This window comes from Balaenoptera borealis (assembly GCF_965194805.1).
Source record: "Balaenoptera borealis genome assembly, contig: HAP1_SCAFFOLD_1248, whole genome shotgun sequence".
NCBI classification, from domain to species: domain Eukaryota; kingdom Metazoa; phylum Chordata; class Mammalia; order Artiodactyla; family Balaenopteridae; genus Balaenoptera; species Balaenoptera borealis.
In genome coordinates this window covers 7,509-33,746 of record NW_028122969.1, presented here as the reverse complement: position 1 = coordinate 33,746, position 26,238 = coordinate 7,509, and the positions used below count along the sequence as shown (strand labels likewise).

Genomic DNA, 26,238 nt, shown 5'->3' with positions numbered 1-26,238 from the left:
TGAGGACTATTTCATCAGGGGTACAGAAGTTCTGGCCATCTCTGGTTTTGGATATCCCTTATTTGTTGAGACCTTTGCGTTGTTTGGTTGCCTTTTGTCTGTTTTCCAGATGGGAAAACAGGAACAAGGGAAGTATAGGTTATTACTAGGTGGGGTTGAACAAGTGGAGCAGCAAACTGCAAAGCAGAAAGAAGAGGGACGTACTATAGAGGGATATGACTTCCATTCTCAAGGCGCCTGCATCCTGTGCAGGGAGACAGCCTAACATAAAATGTGCCTAACAACAAATATATTGACTTCTTACTAAAAATCTCCAGTTCATAGAACCGAGGGGTTTGTACCTTCTCCTTTAAAAGTGATAGTCCTGGGACTTCCCCGGTGGTCCCGTGGTGAAGACTCTGCGCTTCCAATGCAGCAGGCGTGGGTTCAATCCCTGGTTGGGGAGCTAAGATCCCACATGCTGCGCAGCCAAAGAAATTTTTTTCGAACGTTATACTCCTGTATTGTTGGCTTTAGTGGTTTAGATTTTGTTGTACTGTTAAGAAGATTTCAGTTTATTTACCGGGAACAAACAACACATAATGTAAAAATAGTTTCCCAGAAACGATTTCCATCATTCTCTTCCTCCCTTTCTCCCGCAGACTGGTGTTTCACCTTGACAAGTTCTCTGTCATTCCATAGGAAAGCTGTCTGGCTTGGAGGTTGCAATCCCAGGGAATTTTTCATCAGCGGGGAAGTCTCCATCACTACAGAGGAATCAAGGGAGAAGTCAGTCCCTGGTAAGTGAGATGCTCCCCCTAAACACCAACACAGCAGTCGTGTACCTTTCAAGGGGTTCAGGGGCAAGATGGGCAAGGCATTTCTACTAACTCTTCTTAAGGATCACGGACAGTGCCCTATGCTACGAGGTAAGCGGTGACTGCTGTAGTTCTTACTGGTGATCCTTTCCTGTCACTGATTCTCGGCCTTCTTTGTATTTCATAGGACTGTTGTCAGTCCAATACAAAATGAGTCTTATTTTTAAAAACCTGAAATGTTTTACAGAGCCTAGCATTCTCATATAGGGTCCTTTCCATTCTCCCCACTTTCCCGAGAGGCCAAGAACACTTCACACCATGAACTAGGAGAGGGGGTAGAGCCCTTTCTGATGAAATACATCAACAAAGACAGAGCCTTAGCCTGCTTGCTCTCTGGACAGGATCTCGGACCACAAGGTCTTCAATCCTGGTATAAATGAAGGAAGTGAGGACAGTTCAACTGGCACTCTCATAACAAGAGTTCGGAAACACCTTCCGAAGAGACTATAGCAGTAGATGAGGGAAGGGAGTGCTACAGTGTGGCAGTACAGGGGGAACGATCGGCTACAGCAGTGAAAAGTGTGGTACCGATTGGTGTGCTCTCGGGGTTCTTGTACATGTAGCATAGATGACCTCTACGGTGGCCCTCCCACCTTCCCACCTGCATTAGGTGTTCTTTTTTTTTGTAATTTATGTTTATGTATTTATTTACTGTTTGAACTTATTTATTCTACGTATTTATGTTTTTGGCTGCACTGGGTCTCTCATTGCTGTGCACGGGCTTTCTCTAGTTGGCGGCTAGCGGGGGCTACTCTCGGTTGCGGTGTGCGGGCATCTCATCGCGGTGGCTTCTCTTGTTGCGGAGCATGGGCTGTAGGCACGTGGGCTTCGGTAGTTGAGGCTCACGGGCTCTAGAATGCAGGCTCCGTCGTCGTGGCACATGCGCTTAGTTGCTGCACGGCATGTGGGATCTTCGCAGACCAGGGCTCGAACCCGTGTCCCCTGCATTGGCAGGCGCCACCAGGGAAGCCCTAGGTGTTCTCATATAGAGTCTAAAAACAGAGAGCACTGAGAGAAGGTAGTGGTTATTAAAGGCTCAGGATCTAAATTCTACCTGTCTCTACACCCCTTCCCAGCTGTCGATTTGACCCCATTTTTGAATGCTGACCTCATTGTTCAACTTTTCTCTGCCGTCTGTATACTCACCTTGAAAACTTGTTTCTGTGATGCGTTGAGCAGACACAGGGTGGCAGACTGCAGAGGTGGAAGCTGGTGGTCGGATATTTGTGGGCTGAATCTCCTTCAGTCCCATTCCCATTTCTGGTTGCCCAGAGGCCCTACTTCCTGTGTGTGACGCCGAGCCGTAGGATTGCGGGCAGGAGCCAAGTTCTCCATACAGTAAAGACCCCAGTGTGCCTTGGTTACAGTAATATACCTGGCTTCCTTCCTGGCAGGGAAGTGACAGGCGGCTATGCCCCTGCTTTGTTCGTGGGCCTCCTGATCCAGCAGTTCCCTTGGCTCTGCCCCTGTCGTCAGCTGCCCCTAGGATAACTCTGAGCCCTAGCCACTTCTCTGGTAGATTTCCCTATTCCCCCACTACAGTCACACCTGAATAAGGCAACTCAGACCTTTCAGAGATGTGTCCTGAACCTCTTGTTTTCTGAAATACCTATCTGGTGGTTGTGAGACTTAAGGCCAGCGTCCCCGAGAGACTTTTTCTATTTCTCCTAGTAAACCTAGACTCATCTTCTGTCACCTTCAACTCTACTCCAATTGTGTTCTTTCAACCCAGACCTCTGACCCTGCTTTTTACTTCTGCCATTTCATCCTCGCTCCTGCTTCCTTTCCTAAATCCATACGTCTCTTTTGGCCTTCCTAGCCCTGGGCCAAGTTCCTTCCTCTTTGCTCAGTTTTTACCCCTTTCCTTCATTCTCCCATCCAACTTTCAGTCCTTCCTTTCTCACGCCCCAGTTAGCAGCATCTGAAAATTCGAAAGGTTTGTTACTCGTCTATTAATTGTATTCCATTTACTTATTCAGTTCTATACCTGTCTTACCTGTGTATGGAAGAACAGCTGGTAGCCAAGGTGGCACCAAGAATCCTAGCAGCTCTCACTTGACGTATCCGTAGTAGTCGGCAATTTCCATTTCGTTTTCCCTCTCGGTGAAAAATTGCAGCTTGCCCGAAGAGGTGTATCTGGCAGCATTCTCCCGTTGTTGTTGAGCCCGCCTCTTCATGGCCTCTCGCTCTGGCCTCTGCTCTTGTTCGATGGGCTTTGACATGACTGGCTCAGGCACGTTGGGTTCCCTCCATGGAACTCGTTGCTTGCTGAAGTCTTGGAGTAGAAAGTGGGTTTGGAGCTTGGGTGGGGACTGGCGCTTATTCACAGCAGGGGGAACAGGCTCCCGCTGGAGAGGAGCGCCAGATGAAGTTTTGGAGGGTGCAGGCCTAGGAGCAGCAGACTGAGGGACACGAGGCTGGGTATGGTTGGGCCAAGCCGGTTGGGTTGGGTTGGTCACAGTTGGCTGAGCTGGTTTGGCGGGGCCTGGCAAAGAGGCAGGAGCTGGCTGGGATGAATTGGCTGCAGCAGGTTGAGCTGAGTCAGTAGAACCAGGCTGGGCACGGTAAGCCCCAGCAGGCCGATGTGAGGCCAGAGACTGTGGCCTCCGAGGAGCGGGTCGAGCTTGAGGCTTGTCCCAGGCAGAAAAAGGCAGAGGTATCAACTTGACCTTCCCAGGAGGAGGCCGCTCATACTGGGCTGGAGACGGACACTCTGTTTCAGCACTGCTGTCTGGTTTCTGGGCTTGGACTTGCGTTTTCTCAGGACCCTTCCCCTCACGTGGGGTATGCCGCCATGGCTGGATAGCTGGGGGTGGCTGGGGGTCTTTGGGGTTGCTTGACTTTCCCAAGAGCCGACAGGAAGAGAGCCCAGTTTTCGTCTCATTCTTCTTCCCCAGCGCATGAAGAACCTTCACAGACTCCAGCATGCGCACGCCAAGGGAGGTTCGAGGCTTTTGAAAGCTCTGTTGGAGAAGCTCAGTTTGGTGTTCCTTTCGCTTCGTGTGGGGGATTGCTGGCTTCTCTTCTGCCTTGACTTTGTTCCCTGACTGCTTGTTCTCCTCAGCCTTGTTTCTCCCTCTGGTCCTTTTGGTCTTTTCCTGCCCGTGGCTCTTAGTTTTGCTGATCTTTCTGGATGCAGCTTTCTGAGGTTTGCCTTGAGAGTGCTTGGCCGTGTTCACAGGAGCCCTGTCACTGACTGCAGCGTGGCATATAACCACTTCTCCCCCTAACAGGCACTCTGGATTCTTTGGCTGGATTTTGGCCTTGGGAGCGCCACTGATAGGCTCAGAGGCTTTCTGTTTGTTCTTCCTGGGTTGATCAGAGGGAACCTTTATGACACTTGGCTTTTCCTGCACCTGATTCACCTTAATGGCTCTGGTGTCTTTAGCTTTGATCACGTTGGGACCTTGGGATTGATCAAGATCTTTCAAAGGATTAAAGAGCTGGGGAAGGTGAATATCCTCCGCCAGTGTAGTAATGTCTGCAAGACCACTGCTAGGTTCAATCCCATTTTCAAGTGTCCCTAGGTCCTGACGACTCCGGCTGTTCTCTCCCAGATCAGCATTTTCAGAACCAGGCTGCTCCTCTTGGCTGAGGGGATCGGTGCAGGCCAGCGGCTGGTGAATATCAGGGATTCCTAAAGGGAGTAGTGGAGGATCTTGGTTCTCTGTTGGGATCTGGTAGGCATCCAGAGGCTTTGAAAGCTTGGTTTTGATATCATCCACGTGCTTACTCTCTATTTGTCCCTGGCTTGGAGCTGGAGGCAGGGCCAGGAGACGCCTGGCACTCTGGACTGGAGCTGTCACTGAAATGTCCCCAAGTTCAGATGGTGGGTTACTCTCAAGTATGTGGCTGTTTCTGCTACTGCAGGACTTGGGGAGTTCTTGACTTTGTGTCACACAAAACGTCTGGCTTGGAGGTTGCAATCCCAGGGAATTTTTCATCACCAGGGGGGAGGTCTCCATCCCTACAAAGGGATCAAGGGAGAAGTCAGTCCCTGGTAAGTGAGATGCTCCCCCTAAACACCAACACAGCAGTCGTGTACCTTTCAAGGGGTTCAGGGGCAAGATGGGCAAGGCATTTCTACTAACTCTTCTTAAGGATCATGGACAGTGCCCTATGCTACGAGGTAAGCGGTGACTGTTGTAATTCTTACTGGTGAGCCTTTCCTGTCGCTGATTCTCGGCTCGCTTTGTATTTCATAGGACTGTTATAAGTCCAATACAAAATGAGTCTTATTTTTAAAAACCTGAAATGTTTTACAAAGCCTAGCATTCTCATATAGGGTCCTTTCCATTCTCCCCACTTTCCCGAGAGGCCAAGAACACGTCACACCATGAACTAGGAGACGGGGTAGAGCCCTTGCTGATGAAATACATCAACAAAGACAGAGTCTTAGCCTGCTTGCTCTCTGGACAGGATCTCGGACCACAAGGTCTTCAATCCTGGTATAAATGAAGGAAGTGAGGACAGTTCAACTGGCACTCTCATAACAAGAGTTCTGAAACACCTTCCGAAGAGACTATAGCAGTAGATGAGGGAAGGGAGTGCTACAGTGTGGCAGTACAGGGGGAACGATCGGCTACAGCAGTGAAAAGTGTGGTACCGATTGGTGTGCTCTCGGGGTTCTTGTACATGTAGCATAGATGACCTCTACAGTGGCCCTCCCACCTTCCCACCTGCATTAGGTGTTCTTTTTTTTGTAATTTATATTTATGTATTTATTTACTGTTTGAACTTATTTATTCTACGTATTTATTTTTTTGGCTGCACTGGGTCTCTCATTGCTGTGCACGGGCTTTCTCTAGTTGGCGGCTAGCGGGGGCTACTCTCGGTTGCGGTGTGCGGGCTTCTCATCGCGGTGGCTTCTCTTGTTGCGGAGCATGGGCTGTAGGCACGTGGGCTTCGGTAGTTGAGGCTCACGGGCTCTAGAATGCAGGCTCCGTCGTTGTGGCACATGCGCTTAGTTGCTGCACGGCATGTGGGATCTTCGCAGACCAGGGCTCGAACCCGTGTCCCCCGCATTGCATTGGCAGGCGGATTCTTAACCACGGCGCCACCAGGGAAGCCCTAGGTGTTCTCATAGAGAGTCTAAAAACAGAGGGCACTGAGCGAAGGTAGTGGTTATTAAAGGCTCAGGATCTAAATTCTACCTGCCTCTACACCCCTTCCCAGCTGTCGATTTGACCCCATTTTTGAGTGCCGACCTCATTCTTCAACTTTCTCTGGCGTTTGTTATACTCACCTTGAAAACTTGTTTCTGTGATGCGTTGAGCAGACACAGGGTGGCAGACTGCAGAGGTGGAAGCTGGTGGTCGGATATTTGTGGGCTGAATCTCCTTCAGTCCCATTCCCATTTCTGGTTGCCCAGAGGCCCGACTTCCTGTGTATGACGCCGAGCCGTAGGATTGCGGGCAGGAGCCAAGTTCTCCATACAGTAAAGACCCCAGTGTGCCTTGGTGATAGTAATATACCTGGCTTCCTTCCTGGCAGGGAAGTGGCAGGCGGCTCTGCCCCTGATTTGGAATCTGAGATGGTGTTCCCTGAGCAAGGCTGGCAGAAAGCGATGGATGTAGAGGGACCATGTTCTTGGCGTCTGAAGTTTTATCATACTGGGCTGCCAGAAACATGGAGGAGGCAGCTGTGTGGCGGTCAGTGAGTGCCAGAGTAAAGTCTCCGAGTGAAGAAGAATTCTTTTCAGTGCTTGCTGTGATGTCCCACTCAAGAACACCTGGATAGGAAGCAGCTGAAGTGGAGATCTGGCTGTGGTCAGTAACTCCAGATAACATAGTCGTGCTAGAATGTTGGTAAAGGTAGGCACTACCCATGAGTGTCTGGAAAGGGGTACCAGTAGCCGATGCCGAACTGACGGCAGGGGCAGAGACTCTGGAGAAGTTGCAGACACTTCGTGTTAGGGAAGTTGCATTGCTCACCACAGGAGGAGAATGCTGCAGAGAATTTAGAGTTCCAAGTAGAGATGGATGTTGGAAATTTTCTGTAAGAACAAGAGGGTCATGAAAAACTCAGGGAGGTTGAGAAATTCTCACTACGTTTGAGGAACGGCATCATCTGAAGGTTCTTGCTATCAGGACACCTCTACTATCACTACTTCCTGAGAAACCCAAAATCAGACAGTTAATGATGGCTGTAAGGACTGAGCAGTTTTCCACTCTTCTCTATTAACTGCCTGTGCTCCCATCTTGGGCACAGACGGGCAGAAGAGCCAAGTGGTGTGGTTCAGAGATTGTTCTCTAGGCTGGAAGCAACCTTCTCCCTGCCCTGTCTTTCCCTTCAGCCTGCACTCGTATTGACTTCTATGCTATTTCCTAGACTGGAAGCATTTTAGAACTAGGAGGCCCTTAGAGAACTTCGATGTTCTCAGTCTCATTTCGTGAGTAAGGAAACTGAGGCTCAGAGAGGTCGGGTTGACTTGTTCAAGTTCTCTCATTATGTTAGTATCATTACCAGGTTTCAGAACCTAAGTATCCTGACTTCCTTGCCAGGACTCCACTCTGAGCATGATACTGCCAGAAAGCAGGAGAAATAGAACTTATAATATAGGCATTTTTTTTGTCCATTAGAAAACAGTACGGCTATTACCATGGTCGTCTTCAGTGTCTCCCTTTGCTTGTGCAGTTCCCACGCTATTACCTAGAGGTGACGTACAGCTCAGTCCAACTGGTGAATTGAAAGAGTCATTTTTGCCCTCTTCAAGCCTGGTTTCTCATCCTACCTCAAAATGATTACCCGAAAGTGGATTTCTTAAGTGCTTTTGGAAAGGGAAAAGTTATCTGATTACTTCAGATTCCTCACCTATAAAGTGGTTATAACACCACCACCAATAATAATAGCAGTAATAATTAATAGATGAATAAGCTGATCTATTGCGTATGATTTATATGGAGGAAGATACAATAAGTTCTAGAAAGACAAAGAAAAATCATGACAAGCATATTACGTTAACGAAAAAGAAATCCATAGATATTAATGAAAACTGAGGTATGTGGCAAGTATCGAAGCCTAATGAATTTACTAACAAATGGCATTCTGTACTATCCATGCAATATTATGAAAGTGAATTTTGCCCACTCTATTTTAGTGAATACTATTAACCAGAAGACACGATGGAGGTGATAGAGGTGAATGAATTCCTAGCCAATGCATACAGACAGAGAAGGTATGTCAGTAAAAAATGCATAACAAGCAACAGAATGCAATAAATGTGCATGTATAGGTAGCCACAACACATATAGACAAGTATTTCAATGAAAACCGGTACGAAGCAGACAGCAAAATAATAAGTGTAAAAGAGTTTCATTATTGTGCTCCTTCATATTTTTACCCAGCAAGTAAGAGGTATTAAGCCTAGGAGAAATATATATTTCAATGAATATAGCTTATATAATAAGCAGAAAGGAAGCTTAAAATGTATCAGGAAGGTTTTTGGATTTATCCTAGAACTTAGATTAGAATCATCTTCAGCATCCAAGAAGATGGCATCCCAAAACCTCAAAAAACCATCATGCCTAGAATCCAATTAAAAAAGATTTTCAAATGTAAGAAAATCCACAGGACTCCACAATATGGTTTTCGATAAACGTGGATGTTTGTTTGTTTTGTTTCTTTGGCCGCGCCGCGTGGCCCTGGCCGTGAAAGCACCGAGTCCTAAGCACTGGACCGCCAGGGAATTCCCTAAGTGGGGGGGGGAATTAGAGATGTGGGGCTTGACTTTTTCTTCTTCTTCTTCGGTAGCTAAGCTCTACAAGCGAACGATGCTGTTGATCAATGTGCTCTCTGTGTTAGGAAGGAAATAACTGTAAAAATGAAAAGCAGCCTTGCCTTAGAACCTACATATCACACCAAGGAAAATAGTCCTTCTGATTCAATTTAGAAGATATCACTTAAAATGTTGAATTGGTGAAATGTCTACCTAGTTTAAAAATTAGAAAGAATAAAACACTGAAAAGCAGCCCCCTAGATAACCACTGTGGTTGCTTGTTTATAGGAGGCATCATTTCTAAAACGTATTTCTAAAATGTTTATATTCAAAACTGTCAAGTGGCCAACTGTATTCAGAGAGGCAATAAAAGAAAGAAAACGGAGTATGACTTTTCTGATAAGCTGCCTTTCCCGGTGATCCCCTGTTCTGGCCTTACTTTCCTTCTTAGTCTGTTAATGTAAGGGTTTGCTACCATCAACTTGGTTTTGCCCTGCTCTGAGCAGGTTTCCCTCTGTGCTGTTTCTGCTTTAATTGAAAATCTTTGGTTCCCATCAGCATTCCATTGCAAACTCCGTTTTTCTTGAGAGCTCCTCTATGCTTTCCCTCTTCATTCTTACATTTTCTCCCATCTCTTGGTGCCTGTTGGCCTGTGCTAATGAAAACCGTCCTAAACTTCCTTACGCTCGACTCTGTGCCTCCCTGTAGAGCCCAGTACTCTCCATCCTCTCTCCCTATTCTCTCTTTTCAACTAGTCGAAATCCTAGTGGAGGGAGACCATTAGAGATGAAACATCTTGGTATATATTGCTAGTTTTCTATGTCCCCTGGCTTTTCTGTGTTTCTGTTGAAACACTCTTGAGAAGTGTCTGATTTCGTTTTCTACATGGGTACCCTTTAAGGCTCAATACTGGAAAAGAAGGGGATCAGAGTGATCAACCCAATGTGGTATCCTAACGTAACAGTTAAGGAAAGCAACAGGCTTTGTGAGACAGCCAGTGATTTGTCCAAAGTCACACAGATAGTAAACGTCAAAGTCAAAAGTGAAATTAGGTCTCCAGACTTGTAGTTCAATACTTTCCCTCATTATTCCATGCTATTTTGAATCTCCTACTCAATTTAGGGGCAAAAGAAATCGAACGCAAAACTTTCCAAAGTTTCTTTTCTTACCTGACATGGTCAGAGAAGAGGAAGCATCCACTGCAGGTACAAGGGATGAGGAGACAACACTAGAGGATGTCTGAGTGGCTGCAGCTGAACGGCGCACGTGTCCAGTACAGAGGTCACTGGTTACTGGTCCAAACAGCTCCACGGAAACCCCAAGGCTCTACCAAGTGGTAGTAGGTTTGGGAGGAGAGTGATGTCACAAAGCAGGCAGTTGAAAGGTATGAGAGAGCCAATAGGGAGGTCCGATCCCCAACAGGAAGGCGGGCTTGGGTGAAGAGAGTGTAGGAGAGCTAAAACAACACCTGAGTTTCTGAGCTTTGGGGAGGAGGAAATCCTAGAAGACAGATTTACCTCCCCCAGGCTCTTCCATTAGGGAAATCATTGCCACATTTCTTACAGACGTTCATTAATACACTGAACTAAGAGTTACTTATATTCTACAGAGTATTCTATTTTATGTATCATATACTTAGAGCTATATAGATCTTCTTTAATTAATAATCCTTAGGAAGGAAAGAGCCATCTAGTTTGAACTATTACAGTTGTTCTGAAATCAGATGTGTCTAATGAGTGAACTGATAGCAGCTTTTAAGGAGCCAAAGTAGGGATTAAGAAGCTCTCTTTGTAACTTGGTTCAAGAGTAAGGTGAAGTTTCTTGAGTGTACCTTGTGGAGAATGTTGTGGTCCAAGGCTCTTCTCTTTTAGTTTCTTCTCCTTGACTCCTACCTTCCTTGGGCTGGGCTAGGCTGGGGGCCAGGTTGGACTTGCGACTTAACATTTCTCTTCCGCTTTCTCTTTTTTTTTTTTCTTCCATTATGGGCATTGCTTCGAGGACAAGCCTTGATCTTGCATTGGACGTTACTTCCTGTCAACTTCCAGCAGCAGGAGTCTTCTTTTCAGTGCTTGATGCTTCACGAAATAGACTCTGCCCGTTGGCAGCAAATACCAGAGAGCTAGGAGACAGAGCTGGTTGCAGACCTTTCCTCTTCCAGCCTTTGGTTGCAATTGTTTGGCCCATAATTTGCTAGCTCTAGTTCCTTGGGCCACACAGGTATCCTGCCATCTCCAGCTCTTGTTATATGTGAGAGACATTCTGAACACTGTCCCTTTTTCTTTGCACAGAAGTATATACAGTGTGGCAGTTACTGTAATCTCCTCCGCCTTGCAAACAGCCACTCTAGAATCTTGGACCTCTAGGACTCTCTGTCTTGCATGCTTGGGGGCAAGGCCAAGCAAAATGAAGAGGAGAATAATTAGAGAAAGAGGAGGACGTTGGTGGAGAATTGGGAGCAGGTAAGGTGAAAGGGCACAGGAGAAAAGAGATGCATGTAGACTTTTTGGTTTCTGTGGGAAACAGGTTGACACACTTGGGCCTCATTTGGTATTAACAGAACAGAGAGTTAAAGATCTAAGTAGCTAGATAGTGTGCAGCAACTGCCATGAAGTCTGTACACTGAAGAGAACAGTCTCACATCTAGTTTTCATTTTGTTTTATGTCATAGTACCTTATTTATAGCATTCACTGGTGTGTTTGTAGAATACAGATGTTTTCAAATGCTCTGGTTTTGTCTACATGGTTATCTCCTTGTCCTGTTTGTAAGGAATCCAACATTGTAAGACATATTGCATGTTTTTCTCTTGACGATTGTTGACCTTGAAGCGTCATGAACTAACTTGAGCTGTTGGATTCTGTGGAGAAACGTTCAAAAGGGTCTGTGAAAAAGGCACTGTGGTGAGTCGCATTATGCACCCGAGCGTAAGGAGCAAGATATCTGCCACCAGCCCAGCTTGGCCTGGATTGCCTCTGTTTTAGTTCCCCTGGTTAGTGCTTTTCTCCCTAACCACTCTTGTGACTGTGATAATGTGAGTAAGGGCGGAGTTGCTAATGATCTATGTGTGAGGTAAGCTGGTTTGAGGGAGGAAATCTATGGACCTAGTCATTTTCCTTGGTGGTAAGCTTTCAGGGGTGCAGAGATGGATCTTCCTGGGGCCTTTTCTGGTCCCAGGAAGATATCGCATAGATGGGACCTCCCAAGACACACATTGAATCTTTAGGCCTGTTTTTCCTATTATGAGGTACGAACGAGTTTCTTCACTGATGGGGATGATGCTTATCTGAGAAGAAATTGTGAAAGGTGGTGTAGTGTAGAGGTGTGGCTTAAGCTTTTAAGTTTTCCTCCAGGTTTTTCCCCTAAGCTTCCTACTTCGGACGGCCTACTTACATGATACTAGTAGGTGATGTCCGGCTAACAACTTCCTAAATATACCTGCAAGCCAGATCAGTGTCTCTTTTCTCTGTATTCCCATGGAAATCAAGAGTCCCGCCGAATTTTCCATCGAAACAGTTGATTTGTGTTGTCTCTAGGAATTCTAAAGGGCGTACCGTTGCTTCCTAACCGGTGTCATTTGGGAGATCCGCCTCTGTACGTTCAAATGATTAATTTTGAGACTTTGCTCATGTGTGCAGTAAACCCTTGAATTCCCTAAGACCTTCCTTTCCTCCATCTCCTACCCCATTAAGCCCGCTTCAGTTCATCTCCTGAATTTCTTTGGAATCTGTCAGCCAGCTCTTCCTCAACTTCCTAATACTGAACTTGCCTGTCTGTTGCGATTAGGTCCTAACTGGTGTCCATATATCTTGTTTCCTTCCAATCCACTCTTCACACAAGAAACCTTCAAAGCAAGTTGGAACGTTGCTCATAAACATCGCTCACAAGCATTGTTTTGAGAATAGAAAACACACTGTTGGCCTTTAAGACTCTGCGTGGTCTAGAATCCTCTCTGCTTCTCTAGCCCCATCTTGTGCCACTTTTGCCCTCACTTTCTATGCTTCAGATACACTGAATTAACCTTAGTTCTCACTCATCTGACAGAAGTCAGTTCAGATACTATTTTTCACTGTGATTCCTAGCATTAAGGAATTTGATTATCAGGTTTTGTATGAGGACTATTTCATCAGGGGTACAGAAGTTCTGGCCATCTCTGGTTTTGGATATCCCTTATTTGTTGAGACCTTTGCGTTGTTTGGTTGCCTTTTGTCTGTTTTCCAGATGGGAAAACAGGAACAAGGGAAGTATAGGTTATTACTAGGTGGGGTTGAACAAGTGGAGCAGCAAACTGCAAAGCAGAAAGAAGAGGGACGTACTATAGAGGGATATGACTTCCATTCTCAAGGCGCCTGCATCCTGTGCAGGGAGACAGCCTAACATAAAATGTGCCTAACAACAAATATATTGACTTCTTACTAAAAATCTCCAGTTCATAGAACCGAGGGGTTTGTACCTTCTCCTTTAAAAGTGATAGTCCTGGGACTTCCCCGGTGGTCCCGTGGTGAAGACTCTGCGCTTCCAACGCAGCAGGCGTGGGTTCAATCCCTGGTTGGGGAGCTAAGATCCCACATGCTGCGCAGCCAAAGAAATTTTTTTCGAACGTTATACTCCTGTATTGTTGGCTTTAGTGGTTTAGATTTTGTTGTACTGTTAAGAAGATTTCAGTTTATTTACCGGGAACAAACAACACATAATGTAAAAATAGTTTCCCAGAAACGATTTCCATCATTCTCTTCCTCCCTTTCTCCCGCAGACTGGTGTTTCACCTTGACAAGTTCTCTGTCATTCCATAGGAAAGCTGTCTGGCTTGGAGGTTGCAATCTCAGGGAATTTTTCATCAGCGGGGAAGTCTCCATCACTACAGAGGAATCAAGGGAGAAGTCAGTCCCTGGTAAGTGAGATGCTCCCCCTAAACACCAACACAGCAGTCGTGTACCTTTCAAGGGGTTCAGGGGCAAGATGGGCAAGGCATTTCTACTAACTCTTCTTAAGGATCACGGACAGTGCCCTATGCTACGAGGTAAGCGGTGACTGCTGTAGTTCTTACTGGTGATCCTTTCCTGTCACTGATTCTCGGCTTTCTTTGTATTTCATAGGACTGTTGTCAGTCCAATACAAAATGAGTCTTATTTTTAAAAACCTGAAATGTTTTACAGAGCCTAGCATTCTCATATAGGGTCCTTTCCATTCTCCCCACTTTCCCGAGAGGCCAAGAACACGTCACACCATGAACTAGGAGAGGGGGTAGAGCCCTTTGTGATGAAATACATCAACAAAGACAGAGCCTTAGCCTGCTTGCTCTCTGGACAGGATCTCGGACCACAAGGTCTTCAATCCTGGTATAAATGAAGGAAGTGAGGACAGTTCAACTGGCACTCTCATAACAAGAGTTCGGAAACACCTTCCGAAGAGACTATAGCAGTAGATGAGGGAAGGGAGTGCTACAGTGTGGCAGTACAGGGGGAACGATCGGCTACAGCAGTGAAAAGTGTGGTACCGATTGGTGTGCTCTCGGGGTTCTTGTACATGTAGCATAGATGACCTCTACGGTGGCCCTCCCACCTTCCCACCTGCATTAGGTGTTCTTTTTTTTTGTAATTTATGTTTATGTATTTATTTACTGTTTGAACTTATTTATTCTACGTATTTATGTTTTTGGCTGCACTGGGTCTCTCATTGCTGTGCACGGGCTTTCTCTAGTTGGCGGCTAGCGGGGGCTACTCTCGGTTGCGGTGTGCGGGCATCTCATCGCGGTGGCTTCTCTTGTTGCGGAGCATGGGCTGTAGGCACGTGGGCTTCGGTAGTTGAGGCTCACGGGCTCTAGAATGCAGGCTCCGTCGTCGTGGCACATGCGCTTAGTTGCTGCACGGCATGTGGGATCTTCGCAGACCAGGGCTCGAACCCGTGTCCCCTGCATTGGCAGGCGCCACCAGGGAAGCCCTAGGTGTTCTCATATAGAGTCTAAAAACAGAGAGCACTGAGAGAAGGTAGTGGTTATTAAAGGCTCAGGATCTAAATTCTACCTGTCTCTACACCCCTTCCCAGCTGTCGATTTGACCCCATTTTTGAATGCTGACCTCATTGTTCAACTTTTCTCTGCCGTCTGTATACTCACCTTGAAAACTTGTTTCTGTGATGCGTTGAGCAGACACAGGGTGGCAGACTGCAGAGGTGGAAGCTGGTGGTCGGATATTTGTGGGCTGAATCTCCTTCAGTCCCATTCCCATTTCTGGTTGCCCAGAGGCCCTACTTCCTGTGTGTGACGCCGAGCCGTAGGATTGCGGGCAGGAGCCAAGTTCTCCATACAGTAAAGACCCCAGTGTGCCTTGGTTACAGTAATATACCTGGCTTCCTTCCTGGCAGGGAAGTGACAGGCGGCTATGCCCCTGCTTTGTTCGTGGGCCTCCTGATCCAGCAGTTCCCTTGGCTCTGCCCCTGTCGTCAGCTGCCCCTAGGATAACTCTGAGCCCTAGCCACTTCTCTGGTAGATTTCCCTATTCCCCCACTACAGTCACACCTGAATAAGGCAACTCAGACCTTTCAGAGATGTGTCCTGAACCTCTTGTTTTCTGAAATACCTATCTGGTGGTTGTGAGACTTAAGGCCAGCGTCCCCGAGAGACTTTTTCTATTTCTCCTAGTAAACCTAGACTCATCTTCTGTCACCTTCAACTCTACTCCAATTGTGTTCTTTCAACCCAGACCTCTGACCCTGCTTTTTACTTCTGCCATTTCATCCTCGCTCCTGCTTCCTTTCCTAAATCCATACGTCTCTTTTGGCCTTCCTAGCCCTGGGCCAAGTTCCTTCCTCTTTGCTCAGTTTTTACCCCTTTCCTTCATTCTCCCATCCAACTTTCAGTCCTTCCTTTCTCACGCCCCAGTTAGCAGCATCTGAAAATTCGAAAGGTTTGTTACTCGTCTATTAATTGTATTCCATTTACTTATTCAGTTCTATACCTGTCTTACCTGTGTATGGAAGAACAGCTGGTAGCCAAGGTGGCACCAAGAATCCTAGCAGCTCTCACTTGACGTATCCGTAGTAGTCGGCAATTTCCATTTCGTTTTCCCTCTCGGTGAAAAATTGCAGCTTGCCCGAAGAGGTGTATCTGGCAGCATTCTCCCGTTGTTGTTGAGCCCGCCTCTTCATGGCCTCTCGCTCTGGCCTCTGCTCTTGTTCGATGGGCTTTGACATGACTGGCTCAGGCACGTTGGGTTCCCTCCATGGAACTCGTTGCTTGCTGAAGTCTTGGAGTAGAAAGTGGGTTTGGAGCTTGGGTGGGGACTGGCGCTTATTCACAGCAGGGGGAACAGGCTCCCGCTGGAGAGGAGCGCCAGATGAAGTTTTGGAGGGTGCAGGCCTAGGAGCAGCAGACTGAGGGACACGAGGCTGGGTATGGTTGGGCCAAGCCGGTTGGGTTGGGTTGGTCACAGTTGGCTGAGCTGGTTTGGCGGGGCCTGGCAAAGAGGCAGGAGCTGGCTGGGATGAATTGGCTGCAGCAGGTTGAGCTGAGTCAGTAGAACCAGGCTGGGCACGGTAAGCCCCAGCAGGCCGATGTGAGGCCAGAGACTGTGGCCTCCGAGGAGCGGGTCGAGCTTGAGGCTTGTCCCAGGCAGAAAAAGGCAGAGGTATCAACTTGACCTTCCCAGGAGGAGGCCGCTCATACTGGGCTGGAGACGGACACTCTGTTTCAGCACTGCTGTCTGGTTTCTGGGCTTGGACTTGCGTTTTCTCAGGACCCTTCCCCTCACGTGGGGTATGCCGCCATGGCTGGATAGCTGGGGGTGGCTGGGGGTCTTTGGGGTTGCTTGACTTTCCCAAGAGCCGACAGGAAGAGCGCCCAGTTTTCGTCTCATTCTTCTTCCCCAGCGCATGAAGAACCTTCACAGACTCCAGCATGCGCACGCCAAGGGAGGTTCGAGGCTTTTGAAAGCTCTGTTGGAGAAGCTCAGTTTGGTGTTCCTTTCGCTTCGTGTGGGGGATTGCTGGCTTCTCTTCTGCCTTGACTTTGTTCCCTGACTGCTTGTTCTCCTCAGCCTTGTTTCTCCCTCTGGTCCTTTTGGTCTTTTCCTGCCCGTGGCTCTTAGTTTTGCTGATCTTTCTGGATGCAGCTTTCTGAGGTTTGCCTTGAGAGTGCTTGGCCGTGTTCACAGGAGCCCTGTCACTGACTGCAGCGTGGCATATAACCACTTCTCCCCCTAACAGGCACTCTGGATTCTTTGGCTGGATTTTGGCCTTGGGAGCGCCACTGATAGGCTCAGAGGCTTTCTGTTTGTTCTTCCTGGGTTGATCAGAGGGAACCTTTATGACACTTGGCTTTTCCTGCACCTGATTCACCTTAATGGCTCTGGTGTCTTTAGCTTTGATCACGTTGGGACCTTGGGATTGATCAAGATCTTTCAAAGGATTAAAGAGCTGGGGAAGGTGAATATCCTCCGCCAGTGTAGTAATGTCTGCAAGACCACTGCTAGGTTCAATCCCATTTTCAAGTGTCCCTAGGTCCTGACGACTCCGGCTGTTCTCTCCCAGATCAGCATTTTCAGAACCAGGCTGCTCCTCTTGGCTGAGGGGATCGGTGCAGGCCAGCGGCTGGTGAATATCAGGGATTCCTAAAGGGAGTAGTGGAGGATCTTGGTTCTCTGTTGGGATCTGGTAGGCATCCAGAGGCTTTGAAAGCTTGGTTTTGATATCATCCACGTGCTTACTCTCTATTTGTCCCTGGCTTGGAGCTGGAGGCAGGGCCAGGAGACGCCTGGCACTCTGGACTGGAGCTGTCACTGAAATGTCCCCAAGTTCAGATGGTGGGTTACTCTCAAGTATGTGGCTGTTTCTGCTACTGCAGGACTTGGGGAGTTCTTGACTTTGTGTCACACAAAACGTCTGGCTTGGAGGTTGCAATCCCAGGGAATTTTTCATCACCAGGGGGGAGGTCTCCATCCCTACAAAGGGATCAAGGGAGAAGTCAGTCCCTGGTAAGTGAGATGCTCCCCCTAAACACCAACACAGCAGTCGTGTACCTTTCAAGGGGTTCAGGGGCAAGATGGGCAAGGCATTTCTACTAACTCTTCTTAAGGATCATGGACAGTGCCCTATGCTACGAGGTAAGCGGTGACTGTTGTAATTCTTACTGGTGAGCCTTTCCTGTCGCTGATTCTCGGCTCGCTTTGTATTTCATAGGACTGTTATAAGTCCAATACAAAATGAGTCTTATTTTTAAAAACCTGAAATGTTTTACAAAGCCTAGCATTCTCATATAGGGTCCTTTCCATTCTCCCCACTTTCCCGAGAGGCCAAGAACACGTCACACCATGAACTAGGAGAGGGGGTAGAGCCCTTGCTGATGAAATACATCAACAAAGACAGAGTCTTAGCCTGCTTGCTCTCTGGACAGGATCTCGGACCACAAGGTCTTCAATCCTGGTATAAATGAAGGAAGTGAGGACAGTTCAACTGGCACTCTCATAACAAGAGTTCTGAAACACCTTCCGAAGAGACTATAGCAGTAGATGAGGGAAGGGAGTGCTACAGTGTGGCAGTACAGGGGGAACGATCGGCTACAGCAGTGAAAAGTGTGGTACCGATTGGTGTGCTCTCGGGGTTCTTGTACATGTAGCATAGATGACCTCTACAGTGGCCCTCCCACCTTCCCACCTGCATTAGGTGTTCTTTTTTTTGTAATTTATGTTTATGTATTTATTTACTGTTTGAACTTATTTATTCTACGTATTTATTTTTTTGGCTGCACTGGGTCTCTCATTGCTGTGCACGGGCTTTCTCTAGTTGGCGGCTAGCGGGGGCTACTCTTGGTTGCGGTGTGCGGGCTTCTCATCGCGGTGGCTTCTCTTTGTTGCGGAGCATGGGCTGTAGGCACGTGGGCTTCGGTAGTTGAGGCTCACGGGCTCTAGAATGCAGGCTCCGTCGTTGTGGCACATGCGCTTAGTTGCTGCACGGCATGTGGGATCTTCGCAGACCAGGGCTCGAACCCGTGTCCCCCGCATTGCATTGGCAGGCGGATTCTTAACCACGGCGCCACCAGGGAAGCCCTAGGTGTTCTCATAGAGAGTCTAAAAACAGAGGGCACTGAGCGAAGGTAGTGGTTATTAAAGGCTCAGGATCTAAATTCTACCTGCCTCTACACCCCTTCCCAGCTGTCGATTTGACCCCATTTTTGAGTGCCGACCTCATTCTTCAACTTTCTCTGGCGTTTGTTATACTCACCTTGAAAACTTGTTTCTGTGATGCGTTGAGCAGACACAGGGTGGCAGACTGCAGAGGTGGAAGCTGGTGGTCGGATATTTGTGGGCTGAATCTCCTTCAGTCCCATTCCCATTTCTGGTTGCCCAGAGGCCCGACTTCCTGTGTATGACGCCGAGCCGTAGGATTGCGGGCAGGAGCCAAGTTCTCCATACAGTAAAGACCCCAGTGTGCCTTGGTGATAGTAATATACCTGGCTTCCTTCCTGGCAGGGAAGTGGCAGGCGGCTCTGCCCCTGATTTGGAATCTGAGATGGTGTTCCCTGAGCAAGGCTGGCAGAAAGCGATGGATGTAGAGGGACCATGTTCTTGGCGTCTGAAGTTTTATCATACTGGGCTGCCAGAAACATGGAGGAGGCAGCTGTGTGGCGGTCAGTGAGTGCCAGAGTAAAGTCTCCGAGTGAAGAAGAATTCTTTTCAGTGCTTGCTGTGATGTCCCACTCAAGAACACCTGGATAGGAAGCAGCTGAAGTGGAGATCTGGCTGTGGTCAGTAACTCCAGATAACATAGTCGTGCTAGAATGTTGGTAAAGGTAGGCACTACCCATGAGTGTCTGGAAAGGGGTACCGGTAGCCGATGCCGAACTGACGGCAGGGGCAGAGACTCTGGAGAAGTTGCAGACACTTCGTGTTAGGGAAGTTGCATTGCTCACCACAGGAGGAGAATGCTGCAGAGAATTTAGAGTTCCAAGTAGAGATGGATGTTGGAAATTTTCTGTAAGAACAAGAGGGTCATGAAAAACTCAGGGAGGTTGAGAAATTCTCACTACGTTTGAGGAACGGCATCATCTGAAGGTTCTTGCTATCAGGACACCTCTACTATCACTACTTCCTGAGAAACCCAAAATCAGACAGTTAATGATGGCTGTAAGGACTGAGCAGTTTTCCACTCTTCTCTATTAACTGCCTGTGCTCCCATCTTGGGCACAGACGGGCAGAAGAGCCAAGTGGTGTGGTTCAGAGATTGTTCTCTAGGCTGGAAGCAACCTTCTCCCTGCCCTGTCTTTCCCTTCAGCCTGCACTCGTATTGACTTCTATGCTATTTCCTAGACTGGAAGCATTTTAGAACTAGGAGGCCCTTAGAGAACTTCGATGTTCTCAGTCTCATTTCGTGAGTAAGGAAACTGAGGCTCAGAGAGGTCGGGTTGACTTGTTCAAGTTCTCTCATTATGTTAGTATCATTACCAGGTTTCAGAACCTAAGTATCCTGACTTCCTTGCCAGGACTCCACTCTGAGCATGATACTGCCAGAAAGCAGGAGAAATAGAACTTATAATATAGGCATTTTTTTTGTCCATTAGAAAACAGTACGGCTATTACCATTGTCGTCTTCAGTGTCTCCCTTTGCTTGTGCAGTTCCCACGCTATTACCTAGAGGTGACGTACAGCTCAGTCCAACTGGTGAATTGAAAGAGTCATTTTTGCCCTCTTCAAGCCCGGTTTCTCATCCTACCTCAAAATGATTACCCGAAAGTGGATTTCTTAAGTGCTTTTGGAAAGGGAAAAGTTATCTGATTACTTCAGATTCCTCACCTATAAAGTGGTTATAACACCACCACCAATAATAATAGCAGTAATAATTAATAGATGAATAAGCTGATCTATTGCGTATGATTTATATGGAGGAAGATACAATAAGTTCTAGAAAGACAAAGAAAAATCATGACAAGCATATTACGTTAACGAAAAAGAAATCCATAGATATTAATGAAAACTGGGGTATGTGGCAAGTATCGAAGCCTAATGAATTTACTAACAAATGGCATTCTGTACCATCCATGCAATATTATGAAAGTGAATTTTGCCCACTCTATTTTAGTGAATACTATTAACCAGAAGACACGATGGAGGTGATAGAGGTGAATGAATTCCTAGCCAATGCATACAGACAGAGAAGGTATGTCAGTAAAAAATGCATAACAAGCAACAGAATGCAATAAATGTGCATGTATAGGTAGCCACAACACATATAGACAAGTATTTCAATGAAAACCGGTACGAAGCAGACAGCAAAATAATAAGTGTAAAAGAGTTTCATTATTGTGCTCCTTCATATTTTTACCCAGCAAGTAAGAGGTATTAAGCCTAGGAGAAATATATATTTCAATGAATATAGCTTATATAATAAGCAGAAAGGAAGCTTAAAATGTATCAGGAAGGTTTTTGGATTTATCCTAGAACTTAGATTAGAATCATCTTCAGCATCCAAGAAGATGGCATCCCAAAACCTCAAAAAACCATCATGCCTAGAATCCAATTAAAAAAGATTTTCAAATGTAAGAAAATCCACAGGACTCCACAATATGGTTTTCGATAAACGTGGATGTTTGTTTGTTTTGTTTCTTTGGCCGCGCCGCGTGGCCCTGGCCGTGAAAGCACCGAGTCCTAAGCACTGGACCGCCAGGGAATTCCCTAAGTGGGGGGGGGAATTAGAGATGTGGGGCTTGACTTTTTCTTCTTCTTCTTCGGTAGCTAAGCTCTACAAGCGAACGATGGCTGTTGATCAATGTGCTCTCTGTGTTAGGAAGGAAATAACTGTAAAAATGAAAAGCAGCCTTGCCTTAGAACCTACATATCACACCAAGGAAAATAGTCCTTCTGATTCAATTTAGAAGATATCACTTAAAATGTTGAATTGGTGAAATGTCTACCTAGTTTAAAAATTAGAAAGAATAAAACACTGAAAAGCAGCCCCCTAGATAACCACTGTGGTTGCTTGTTTATAGGAGGCATCATTTCTAAAACGTATTTCTAAAATGTTTATATTCAAAACTGTCAAGTGGCCAACTGTATTCAGAGAGGCAATAAAAGAAAGAAAACGGAGTATGACTTTTCTGATAAGCTGCCTTTCCCGGTGATCCCCTGTTCTGGCCTTACTTTCCTTCTTAAGTCTGTTAATGTAAGGGTTTGCTACCATCAACTTGGTTTTGCCCTGCTCTGAGCAGGTTTCCCTCTGTGCTGTTTCTGCTTTAATTGAAAATCTTTGGTTCCCATCAGCATTCCATTGCAAACTCCGTTTTTCTTGAGAGCTCCTCTATGCTTTCCCTCTTCATTCTTACATTTTCTCCCATCTCTTGGTGCCTGTTGGCCTGTGCTAATGAAAACCATCCTAAACTTCCTTACGCTCGACTCTGTGCCTCCCTGTAGAGCCCAGTACTCTCCATCCTCTCTCCCTATTCTCTCTTTTCAACTAGTCGAAATCCTAGTGGAGGGAGACCATTAGAGATGAAACATCTTGGTATATATTGCTAGTTTTCTATGTCCCCTGGCTTTTCTATGTTTCTGTTGAAACACTCTTGAGAAGTGTCTGATTTCGTTTTCTACATGGGTACCCTTTAAGGCTCAATACTGGAAAAGAAGGGGATCAGAGTGATCAACCCAACGTGGTATCCTAACGTAACAGTTAAGGAAAGCAACAGGCTTTGTGAGACAGCCAGTGATTTGTCCAAAGTCACACAGATAGTAAACGTCAAAGTCAAAAGTGAAATTAGGTCTCCAGACTTGTAGTTCAATACTTTCCCTCATTATTCCATGCTATTTTGAATCTCCTACTCAATTTAGGGGCAAAAGAAATCGAACGCAAAACTTTCCAAAGTTTCTTTTCTTACCTGACATGGTCAGAGAAGAGGAAGCATCCACTGCAGGTACAAGGGATGAGGAGACAACACTAGAGGATGTCTGAGTGGCTGCAGCTGAACGGCGCACGTGTCCAGTACAGAGGTCACTGGTTACTGGTCCAAACAGCTCCACGGAAACCCCAAGGCTCTACCAAGTGGTAGTAGGTTTGGGAGGAGAGTGATGTCACAAAGCAGGCAGTTGAAAGGTATGAGAGAGCCAATAGGGAGGTCCGATCCCCAACAGGAAGGCGGGCTTGGGTGAAGAGAGTGTAGGAGAGCTAAAACAACACCTGAGTTTCTGAGCTTTGGGGAGGAGGAAATCCTAGAAGACAGATTTACCTCCCCCAGGCTCTTCCATTAGGGAAATCATTGCAACATTTCTTACAGACGTTCATTAATACACTGAACTAAGAGTTACTTATATTCTACAGAGTATTCTATTTTATGTATCATATACTTAGAGCTATATAGATCTTCTTTAATTAATAATCCTTAGGAAGGAAAGAGCCATCTAGTTTGAACTATTACAGTTGTTCTGAAATCAGATGTGTCTAATGAGTGAACTGATAGCAGCTTTTAAGGAGCCAAAGTAGGGATTAAGAAGCTCTCTTTGTAACTTGGTTCAAGAGTAGGGTGAAGTTTCTTGAGTGTACCTTGTGGAGAATGTTGTGGTCCAAGGCTCTTCTCTTTTAGTTTCTTCTCCTTGACTCCTACCTTCCTTGGGCTGGGCTAGGCTGGGGGCCAGGTTGGACTTGCGACTTAACATTTCTCTTCCGCTTTCTCTTTTTTTTTTTTCTTCCATTATGGGCATTGCTTCGAGGACAAGCCTTGATCTTGCATTGGACGTTACTTCCTGTCAACTTCCAGCAGCAGGAGTCTTCTTTTCAGTGCTTGATGCTTCACGAAATAGACTCTGCCCGTTGGCAGCAAATACCAGAGAGCTAGGAGACAGAGCTGGTTGCAGACCTTTCTTCTTCCAGCCTTTGGTTGCAATTGTTTGGCCCATAATTTGCTAGCTCTAGTTCCTTGGGCCACACAGGTATCCTGCCATCTCCAGCTCTTGTTATATGTGAGAGACATTCTGAACACTGTCCCTTTTTCTTTGCACAGAAGTATATACAGTGTGGCAGTTACTGTAATCTCCTCCGCCTTGCAAACAGCCACTCTAGAATCTTGGACCTCTAGGACTCTCTGTCTTGCATGCTTGGGGGCAAGGCCAAGCAAAATGAAGAGGAGAATAATTAGAGAAAGAGGAGGACGTTGGTGGAGAATTGGGAGCAGGTAAGGTGAAAGGGCACAGGAGAAAAGAGATGCATGTAGACTTTTTGGTTTCTGTGGGAAACAGGTTGACACACTTGGGCCTCATTTGGTATTAACAGAACAGAGAGTTAAAGATCTAAGTAGCTAGATAGTGTGCAGCAACTGCCATGAAGTCTGTACACTGAAGAGAACAGTCTCACATCTAGTTTTCATTTTGTTTTATGTCATAGTACCTTATTTATAGCATTCACTGGTGTGTTTGTAGAATACAGATGTTTTCAAATGCTCTGGTTTTGTCTACATGGTTATCTCCTTGTCCTGTTTGTAAGGAATCCAACATTGTAAGACATATTGCATGTTTTTCTCTTGACGATTGTTGACCTTGAAGCGTCATGAACTAACTTGAGCTGTTGGATTCTGTGGAGAAACGTTCAAAAGGGTCTGTGAAAAAGGCACTGTGGTGAGTCGCATTATGCACCCGAGCGTAAGGAGCAAGATATCTGCCACCAGCCCAGCTTGGCCTGGATTGCCTCTGTTTTAGTTCCCCTGGTTAGTGCTTTTCTCCCTAACCACTCTTGTGACTGTGATAATGTGAGTAAGGGCGGAGTTGCTAATGATCTATGTGTGAGGTAAGCTGGTTTGAGGGAGGAAATCTATGGACCTAGTCATTTTCCTTGGTGGTAAGCTTTCAGGGGTGCAGAGATGGATCTTCCTGGGGCCTTTTCTGGTCCCAGGAAGATATCGCATAGATGGGACCTCCCAAGACACACATTGAATCTTTAGGCCTGTTTTTCCTATTATGAGGTACGAACGAGTTTCTTCACTGATGGGGATGATGCTTATCTGAGAAGAAATTGTGAAAGGTGGTGTAGTGTAGAGGTGTGGCTTAAGCTTTTAAGTTTTCCTCCAGGTTTTTCCCCTAAGCTTCCTACTTCGGACGGCCTACTTACATGATACTAGTAGGTGATGTCCGGCTAACAACTTCCTAAATATACCTGCAAGCCAGATCAGTGTCTCTTTTCTCTGTATTCCCATGGAAATCAAGAGTCCCGCCGAATTTTCCATCGAAACAGTTGATTTGTGTTGTCTCTAGGAATTCTAAAGGGCGTACCGTTGCTTCCTAACCGGTGTCATTTGGGAGATCCGCCTCTGTACGTTCAAATGATTAATTTTGAGACTTTGCTCATGTGTGCAGTAAACCCTTGAATTCCCTAAGACCTTCCTTTCCTCCATCTCCTACCCCATTAAGCCCGCTTCAGTTCATCTCCTGAATTTCTTTGGAATCTGTCAGCCAGCTCTTCCTCAACTTCCTAATACTGAACTTGCCTGTCTGTTGCGATTAGGTCCTAACTGGTGTCCATATATCTTGTTTCCTTCCAATCCACTCTTCACACAAGAAACCTTCAAAGCAAGTTGGAACGTTGCTCATAAACATCGCTCACAAGCATTGTTTTGAGAATAGAAAACACACTGTTGGCCTTTAAGACTCTGCGTGGTCTAGAATCCTCTCTGCTTCTCTAGCCCCATCTTGTGCCACTTTTGCCCTCACTTTCTATGCTTCAGATACACTGAATTAACCTTAGTTCTCACTCATCTGACAGAAGTCAGTTCAGATACTATTTTTCACTGTGATTCCTAGCATTAAGGAATTTGATTATCAGGTTTTGTATGAGGACTATTTCATCAGGGGTACAGAAGTTCTGGCCATCTCTGGTTTTGGATATCCCTTATTTGTTGAGACCTTTGCGTTGTTTGGTTGCCTTTTGTCTGTTTTCCAGATGGGAAAACAGGAACAAGGGAAGTATAGGTTATTACTAGGTGGGGTTGAACAAGTGGAGCAGCAAACTGCAAAGCAGAAAGAAGAGGGACGTACTATAGAGGGATATGACTTCCATTCTCAAGGCGCCTGCATCCTGTGCAGGGAGACAGCCTAACATAAAATGTGCCTAACAACAAATATATTGACTTCTTACTAAAAATCTCCAGTTCATAGAACCGAGGGGTTTGTACCTTCTCCTTTAAAAGTGATAGTCCTGGGACTTCCCCGGTGGTCCCGTGGTGAAGACTCTGCGCTTCCAACGCAGCAGGCGTGGGTTCAATCCCTGGTTGGGGAGCTAAGATCCCACATGCTGCGCAGCCAAAGAAATTTTTTTCGAACGTTATACTCCTGTATTGTTGGCTTTAGTGGTTTAGATTTTGTTGTACTGTTAAGAAGATTTCAGTTTATTTACCGGGAACAAACAACACATAATGTAAAAATAGTTTCCCAGAAACGATTTCCATCATTCTCTTCCTCCCTTTCTCCCGCAGACTGGTGTTTCACCTTGACAAGTTCTCTGTCATTCCATAGGAAAGCTGTCTGGCTTGGAGGTTGCAATCCCAGGGAATTTTTCATCAGCGGGGAAGTCTCCATCACTACAGAGGAATCAAGGGAGAAGTCAGTCCCTGGTAAGTGAGATGCTCCCCCTAAACACCAACACAGCAGTCGTGTACCTTTCAAGGGGTTCAGGGGCAAGATGGGCAAGGCATTTCTACTAACTCT

General features: G+C 46.4%; 1 long non-coding RNA gene across 2 annotated transcripts; it reads left to right on the top strand.

The window, feature by feature from the left end:
* Positions 1–710: 710 nt before the first annotated feature.
* Positions 711–26,138, top strand: LOC309621949. Of its 2 annotated transcripts, none has more exons than XR_014240341.1 (3): positions 711–779; positions 13,323–13,460; positions 26,007–26,138. It is a non-coding gene; the product is annotated as an uncharacterized lncRNA (long non-coding RNA). The 2 variants fall into 2 exon arrangements; XR_014240342.1 differs by having other exon boundaries at positions 26,047–26,128.
* Positions 26,139–26,238: the final 100 nt, after the last annotated feature.